The sequence below is a fragment of the Vespula pensylvanica genome, chromosome 20, assembly GCF_014466175.1.
Source record: "Vespula pensylvanica isolate Volc-1 chromosome 20, ASM1446617v1, whole genome shotgun sequence".
Lineage (NCBI taxonomy): Eukaryota > Metazoa > Arthropoda > Insecta > Hymenoptera > Vespidae > Vespula > Vespula pensylvanica.
The window spans coordinates 3682158-3691574 of NC_057704.1; the positions used below are offsets into that span (position 1 = coordinate 3682158).

At 28.5% G+C, this 9417-nt stretch overlaps 1 long non-coding RNA gene across 1 annotated transcript; it reads right to left on the reverse strand.

The window, feature by feature from the left end:
• Positions 1-1658: 1658 nt before the first annotated feature.
• On the reverse strand, positions 1659-2583 carry LOC122635925. The gene is made up of 2 exons (XR_006328799.1): positions 2512-2583; positions 1659-2423 (listed from the first exon to the last, which is right to left on the reverse strand). It is a non-coding gene; the product is annotated as an uncharacterized LOC122635925 (long non-coding RNA).
• Between the last annotated feature and the right edge of the window lie 6834 nt (positions 2584-9417).

A 9417-nucleotide genomic window follows, 5' to 3' on the forward strand; every position in this document is an offset into this window, starting at 1 on the left:
TTGGACCAATATAAGTGTTTTTCGGGTAATTTTACTAATCCTGTCTAAATGAGAAGGCTGAAAAGTTTTTTTAATTGCCTTTTGTTGTTGGGAATCCATTTGTTTGTTGTGATCGTTTTCTGAGCCAATGTTTGCATCACGTATATGTAAGTCTTTTCTACTATGCTTGGAACATTTCTTCATTAATAAATAATAGGTAAAAATTTTCTTCTTCATGCAAATAACCCAAGAATAACGTTATTCCAAGTGTACCCATGAATAGTATGAGTGAAGGTTGGTTTCCATTTGTATTTATCTATTGGTCTGATAAATTATCAGCAACATTTCGATATATAGTTTCGCAATTGATGTTTGTTTCATCGAAAGATAATAATATAGATTTGCACAAGCGTTTCTAAATAGAAGTTCTATGTCGCCAAAAATAATATTAGAACTGAGTCTTACATTTTTGTATTGACTGTCATTAGGGATAAAAATAGAAAATTGGGTAATTGAATCGATACAAAAAATTAAAAGATAAAAGAATAAACTAATGAAAGTTAATAAAACAAATTTGTTTTCCACAAATGAAAAGGAAAAAATGTTATTTCCTATTGTTATGTCCTATATTATTCACCTATTCCCTCTTTTGTTAAATATTTTATTTTTCTCGTTTTTTCCTGAGCAAATTTGAACAGGTACAGATTCTTGTTATTAATCAAAAAGCTAAAACTGATTACAGCGCGTATCAGGGATGGTACGCGATGCAATAACTATCATATACAAGCAAATTATTTTTGGATTGATGTGATGAAATATTATGTGATAATATATCAATCTTTAGTCAAAATATGAAATAACTTAAATGAAAAGTCGAGCAAAAACGGCTCTGCATGAAAAGTGTTAACAAATGGCTTCATTATTATAACCTTCCTTTTTCCAATTCTCCTACATATTTTGGCAGATACTTTTTTATTAAAGTATTTTAACACTTTGCATTCGGAGCCATTTCGAACGTTACCAGCAATTCGGTGGCACATTGTCGCGAAAAGGTGGACCTAAGATTCACATCATATTATATAGTATAGCTTAATGTATTATAATAATATTTGATTTATATAAATTTATAGACATTGAGGGATATATTTTTTGCAAAAAAATCAAAATTTTATTCTTTATAATTTTCTACAGTATGATAAGTTTTGAAAAGATTTTTTTGCCCCATTATTATCGCTATCACGATCTATTATTTAACTATTTCTTCGTTTTCTTGATTGGATGGTATCACTATTACTATTATCAATTCTTTTATTATTAATATATATTTTTTCTAACCTATCTGTATAAATATTTATCTGAAATTCGTTTTCACTACTATTTATATCATGAAACTCAGTCGTGTTTGGTCATTTTGTCATTATTATAATAAAAAAAAAAAAATTGATAAATAAATAGATTAGAAATCTTTAATTGTAAATTACGAAATTACAAAACGATATACGTATACCAAAAGAATATTGCTTTTCTGATTTTCTGCCTTATTAATGCAGGGATCTATCTATACTGCTCGATGCTTCAATATGTACTGAGTTCAGCTTCGAAAATCTCTTTCTCCAATTTTAGGAATGCTTGTTTATTTTATCAAATTTCATTTTATTGTACAAGACATACTCGCATACAATACGATTTTTTATGCCATTTTAATAGAAAACATCAGAGAAACATGCATTTTTCAAAAAGTTGCGATAGTGTTAGTTAATCCATCATAACACTAATCAACTCTGATGTCCCCTCTGAGTGATATACTAGACTTACGATGTCCTCTCAGAGGAGACACCCGAGTGTAAAGGATTAAATGAAACACAGCCAATTTTGGATCACTTATTGTTGGATTTTTCTTTATTTCTCTGATAATATTTAATCTTTCTTACCAATTTATTACTACGACGATGTTATCCGCGTAGCCGACTAAATAGATCCCTCTGGCATGTCCATGTGCAGGTTTTCATCCATAGAAGACTTTTCATAGGACCAGGATAGATCCCTGAATGGATCCCCCGGTGATATCTTTTCTGCGGGGTTCTTCAGTGGTCTCGTAAAGGAGCTTTCTTAGAAAACTCTGCACCATTCGAAGGAGATAGTCCAGAATCCGGAAAAAATTTTTTAAGATATCATGTCGACTATATATTTGTAATACATGTTTTCGTAATGGGATTTGTCTTCTAGCTATATTTAGCTCTTTTTCCATTCCTAGGAAGTTGAATCCAAATCAAGCAATTAGCATTGCAGATTTTGACGATAACCTTTCAACTTCTGCGAAGAATACATCTTCGAACCAATATTTAACAAGTTTTTGTCCAATTTCCCAGATGATGAGTATTTCAAATGAATGTTGTTTTTCTGTATAATTGCTTCTTGTTAGAGAAAATTTTACTAACTTCTTACTAATAAATAAAGACAGGAAAATGCAAAGTTCCATTGATTTGAATAAATGGTTGTATTATGTACGAATGAGTACAAGGATGTACTTACTCTCTGACTCGATAACAGTTGTATCTTTTGTTGTTCCTTTGTACTACAATATTCTTTCAATATGCATTTCGTCCGATATATCAGCCGAATTGGTCTATGTTATAGATAGTGGCATACACTTCTGCAAAAAGGATCTTTTTCTTTTTTTTTTTTTAAACTTTTATAATCTTTACAATTTCTTCAATGAAAACATTTGGCAAATTTTATTATCTGCTTAGGCGTTTATATTACGTAGTTATTAGGTTGTCCCAAAAGTTTCTTTCGTGTTATAAGACAATAATAGATATACAACATTTTATGTTTTATATTATTTTATTGAATGATGTATGATCCATTTTTTTCTATTACCTTTCTCCATCTCTCCGCATAATGGAATCTTTCCAGAAATTCTATGGTTTGCTACAAAAAATATTATTTTAGATACATTTTTATGTCATTGTATTAAATTGTTTATTGCGAAGAGAATTTCTTAATAAAAGAAATAAGTAGTAATCACACGGTGCAACATCCGGAGAGTATGGAGGATGAGGTAGGACTTCCCAATGAAATAATAACAATTTGTTCCTGATGGTTAAAAACAGATGGGACCCGGTGTTATTATACTGTTCATTAATTCTAGCACTTTTGTGGCGATTACTTCCTTCAATTCTTCCAGTTGAGAATAGTATTTCACTGAATTAATTATTTCACCTTGTGGAAGCAGTTCATAATAAATTCTCTCCTTCCAATCCCTCCAAATGAACATCAAAACTTTCTTTGAGTGAAGACCAGATCTTGTTATCATTAAATTGACCAAAATTGTTTATGTGTAATATTCTCATAAAGAATCCACATCTTGTCATCAGTAACCAATCTCTTAAAAAATGGATCTTTTGCATATTGCAATGTTTAGTGTAGCAATCATTAATTATTCTTGTTATTTAACATGCATGTGAGTTCTATTATTATGTTAATTTGTTATGATTATCAATTTAGCTAAAACTTTAGTTTATTTGACGAGCATGATTGATATTAATTCTATATTTCTAGTTGATTGTAATAAAAGATTTTTTAATTTTCAAGCATCTGGTATAGCTTTGTAATTTCGGATAGTAGGGGTTATTGTTTCCTGAATTCCCAGAGTATCTGCTGCTTGAGCATATGTCATAATATTTGCATTAAACGTCTTCAGGCATTGTTGATATTCATAATGATAGTTAAGTGAGGAAGATTCGTATTTTCTGTTTTGTATTTAAAATATAATTTTTGCCGAAGTGGTTTCCTTATTAGACAACTTTTATAATTGTCAAGATGCTTTTCTTGACAGTTATATTATTTAATATTATTTATTTTATCTTTAGAAGAATAGTTTGAAATAACATGTTCACCTATATATTTAACACATATGGATATTCTATTGCAGTAATTCCTGGTGCGACCATACGCTTGATAGCATAAGCATTGAGGAATGTTCCTTTTTTCCTAGGAGATTCAAACGAAACTACAGTATTTAAGGCTTCTCATCATCCTTGGCTTTATAATAGTTCACGTCAGCGATAAAAACAGACGTAATACTTGAGCGATTTTGATGAAAAAGATCTCATTTTAAAGCATTATTTTCTTGGGAAAAAAAAAGAAAAAAAAAAGAAGTATTAAAAAATGATATTTTTTTGAAAATAGTTTATTTATAAATATAAAGCTTTTTTAAAAATTCAAGAAAATAAAACCTTCGTTTTTAAAATGAGACCTTGTTCATCAATATCGATCAAGAATTATCTCTGTTCTTATTGCTGGCATAAATGTGGTTTTCGACATTTTTCGCGAAAAAAAGATTTAATACTGTGACGCCCCTCGAAATTTGCGACAAAGAAGCTCATACTTCCATTACTGACTTTCATATACACGTTTAGATGTGTATATTCTGTTTCCATGAAGTAGCGATTGCTTGCTTGTTGTGCATAAGTAGTAATGTTCCAATTTTCTCAACATTTTCAAACGCAAAGATCAATGCTCGCACCGAGAAGCTCTACGTTACTCACTTGGTCATTTTAATAAGTTTTAGATAGATAAAAATAAGAAAATATGTGTCTAATCGTGTCTAATCGTTCATGTCAATGGATCTGAATTTCTAAAATATTGTTCAATTCTTAAAAAATTTATAGTCCTTTTTAAATTTTATAGATTAAAAAGATAGACATTCTATAAGCAATGTATAGCACATTTGCAAGCATCTAAATTCGTAATTTAAGAATCGTAGATTCAAGGCTAAATGATTCCGATGGTTTTTTTTTATCCTATCGAGGTAAACGAAAATAATGAATTAATTTATTCTTTTTTTCCTTATTATAATTTAATAAGTTGTTACTATCTAATTTCTTATATATTTCCTTCTCTGATGGCTGACGTGAATTTCGTTTTAGATAAGACGCAGCAACAGTATAATTTTGTTTTATGACAAATGAAAATAAAGTATATACATTTATCTTTTCTAAAAATAATTAGTGAACATGTGTATTATATATTATTTTTAATACAGATTAAAATACGAGTTCGTTTCTACATCATCTATGAGATTTTTCTTCCGCCCTTATTTTATTATGATTTTCTCTGTAGAAATTCATTTCATATTATTTGTAATAAAATGATATAATATATAAGTATTCACTAATTACTTTTAAGAAAACATTTGATAAAATTTTATTCTTTGTCGCAAATTTAAATAAAATAAAAATATTAGTTGTTATACGTGTCAATTATATATATTATTTTCTATGCATGTAACATGAAATAAATAAGTACTGATGTATTTAGCACTGATCACTGCAAGACATACGCTACTATCAAAAAAGATATTCATAAATGAGATTGAAAAGCGTGAGTTTACAGTGTACTATTTTAATCCTTAGGAAACCAATTATTATGTACGCACGAATGAGGAATAATCAACACAAGCTTATACACTGATAGGATGATCGCATAGTGGCGACAGCGTTTTCTGCTCGTTTTATACTTCATATTTTGTTCATTCCTGTCGTCGAAGTAAAGCACGCTTCAAGCGAAAGGTGATGAACAGCCTTAATAGTTTATCAGAATGTTTCTAAAAATTTACGATCATTTTTTAACTTCTATTAATTATTCTGGCTATTTTTGTAACTGAATATTATTCTTTTCGTAATTTTAGTACTGTATGTTTTTCATTTGTATTTAATTTCTTTTTACAGTCTATTATTAACAATTTATACTACTTTTTTATTCAATTTATGTTATTGAATGTTAGTGCATACTTGAATGACTCTCTTTCATAATGAATATTGCATGTTCAGTAGTTTATATACGATTGGGAAACGTGATTTTCTGAACTGTGCTATCTTTTTGTCTTATTTGTAATATACAATATTTACATATATTTTCACGTCTATAACTTTGTGGAATTGAATATATGGAATTAACACATTGATCTTACAATCAAGCTTAGAATTACAGTTATATTAAAATACATAATTGCTCTACTTTGTTATAAAATATAAGGAAATATAAAATATATTATCATTTTGTCTCCTATTGTATCTTTGAGGATCTATAATCATAAAGTCACATCTATAATCATAGAACCTAAATGTTCTTTACTACCGTTATAAGGTAAAATATGTGGTTCATTTGTAAATAATTTGCCATGAGTTCTGCTTGGTCTTTTCTTGAAGAGCTCCAGCTCTATTCTTTTCTTTGTATAAGTGGAATGGAAATATGCGGCTTTTTGATATTTTTTTGTACATTTTTATAATGAATAATTTATTCTTTCGGAAGAGTTCAAATTTTTATTATAGTTTGTGAAATTAGTATTATTTGTCTTATTTATTCCATGTTTAATTTTGATGGTGATTTTGTTTATTATAATTTTATATTGTGGCCATTTTCTACTTTGTCATAGTTTCTTTACTCTTTTCCTCTTTTTTATTACTCTGTACTGTGATATTTGTTTGTTCTTAGCTCATATAATTTATGTTTTGTTGTAATATATGCTGTAGTTTGTTTGTAACAGTTGAAATGTAGTAGTTAATATTTCTGCTGTTATTTCTATATCTTATATATTTTTTAGTAGAATGTAATATTCTAGTCTCTATTGTTTATGTAGTCCCTATATGCTATCAAGTTAATAGTACTATTCGTTAGTGTTATTTGTACATTTTTGAATGCTTTTTGATCGATTTCAAAGATTATGGGTGTGTAATCAGAAGTTACTTCAAGTAGTCTTCTCATTTGTATGTTTAAATTTGTATTAGTGATAGCAATATCTAAAATAGGAGTCCCGTTTAAATCAATTGACCATTACATTGGTTTTCCCAATGAGTAAACTCTTAATTGATTTTTTGTTATATATTGAAAAAAGCTTATTACTTTTGGAATTGGTTATTATGAAGTCCCAAAAGTCATGTTTTGCTTTGAGGTCTCCCATAATAGTAAACTTCACTGCATAAGATTTGAAAAAATTTTTGTATTCCTCTACAGTTATTTGATGCCTTTGGTGAGCATCTGAGATGTTGATTCATGATCATTTCAAGTGACATTGACTGTAGTTGCTCGTTTTTTGTGTTGAGCTTGTATTCTGTTTGATAAGAGTTTATTAATTAGTTTGACAAGTGTTTGATGAATATTCCCAACTATCGCGTGCCTTACTGCTCTGATGCGGAGTACTATAGTAAATGTAGTATGGAATCTTTATAAGTGATTTTTCTATTCTATATGTTTCTGGTATTGCAACAATGTTTGTCTAGTTGATTTAGAATTATCTTTAATAGTCTATTTTGTAATTCGTTACAATTCCACTCTATTATTTCAATTTTGCTTGATTTGATTCTTAAAACGTAATTAGTTTTGTTAATAGATTTAGTATTATTGTCATTTAGTGTGTCAGATTTTCTATTAGTGTTTCCAATTTAACAAAATTGACTCTTCTCATTTGAATCTTCTGTTTGATTATCACCTAGCTTTGTGTGATTTATAGTTTGTTGTTAATGTCTGTGTTTGTATGTTAATCGTGTTTTGAATAGCTATGTTTATTTGTAGAACAATTTTGTTTTGTGTATTTCTGTTTCCAATTAATTGTTGTTTTTTTTTTTTTGGAAGTTTTTTTTGGAGTTGCTTTTTTATAATACAGCCTTTATAGTTGGCTGAATAATTGTTACCACAATTCAAGCAGCTAATTTTTTCAATATTTTTGCCCAGTGGGCAGTTATGAGAAAGTTGGGTTTCTGCATATTTGGCACATTTAGGTTCTTTGTTACATTAATTCTTAGTATATCCACATCTTTGACATTTGGTATATTGTGGAATGTTGTCTGTTTGATTCTGGTAGTTCAGTTTTAATTAGTGTATTACATAAAGCCGATGTATATGTCTTTATTATTTATAACTTGTTCAATTTCTATTAGAAACATTGGTAGCAGAATTGATGTGCCACTTTTAGTAAAATCGATTATCTTACTTAGTATATGTCCTTTTTCCTGCAAGTCAGTTTTAATATACTCAATATTTCATGTAGAATGCAATCCTTTTATTATCACTTTGAATTTCCTTTCTGTTTTTGTTTTAAAAGTATAGTAGTTTGCATCGTTGCTTCTAGAGAGTTTTAATTATTGTTCTATAAGTGTCGGTAGAGTATACTTGTAATTTAATTTGTTCATCTCTGAACTGCTTAAGAATAAATTCCTTAAGATTTATTAGTTTTTTTAATATATCTATTAGCGGATCAATATTAGGAGCTTCGATATAAATCAGTGGTAGTTGAGATATGTTGATAGTTATATCATTTTCTGTCTCTGAATATGAATTCTATAGTACTATATTTTCATTTTGGAGGTCATCAAGCTACGTTGACTTGGATTGTATTTTTATTAATTTAGTTTTTAATTCTGATGTTGAGGTAGACATTTCCAGATTAGTTTCCAGTTTTTCTTTTTGATTTGTTCTCGAGTATTTCATTCTTCATTAGTTTTATTTTCTGTTTTAGTTAAGATATATAAGATGTTTGTATCATTAATTTTATATTCCATTGTTGAATCATTTGTTGTTGTTTATTAGTATAAGGAGTATGAAACTCGTCGTTAGGCCATTCGATATTAGCAGGAATTAAGACCGCCACATTTATATTGTTGTGAATATGAATTCTATTGATTTCAAAGAATTTGAATATCACTTCTATTGATACAAGTAAACGAGATCACGGAGAGTAAATACAATCGATCGATACGACAGTTCAAAACAAACGCACATCTTAATATAATATGAAATTTACTCAACATTTGATCGCCCATGTCAATTCTACTCATATTTTTGTTATAATCTATCGCTCCTGATGATTTAAAAATATTTTTTGAAAATTTTTTTTATTTATCTATAAGAAAAGCTTTCCTAAAAATTCCAAAAAAAGGAGTTCTTACTTAAACCTTCATCTTTAAAATGAAACATTGTTCATCGAATTGCTCTAGAATTATTGTTGGTGTAAATGCTATTTTCGACATTTTTGGCGAAGAAACAATTTCATACATTGTCCTTCGAAATCTGCGAGAAAAAAGAGAAGTTAACATTGAATTTATCACGACGAATCAAACGACCCTTTTTAAACTTTCTGGCAGAATTTTTTATCTACATTGCATTTGACTTTCATTATAATTTACATCTAATGTAAATTTTATTTTTTTTATCAAAAAATATGTTTTTAGTTATTTGAAGTAAAATAATTGATTGCTGTATATTATCGTAGTTGTTTGTTGAAAAATATTATGACTGATATCAACAATCGTGACGTAATGCAGTATATTTATGACAGGGTATTTGAAACTGATACGTTTTCGTTTGTAGTAGCCCTCCCACAGAGTCATAATCGAACGTCATAAGCATCTATCGAGCATAGTTCGTTTCCCAATTAAG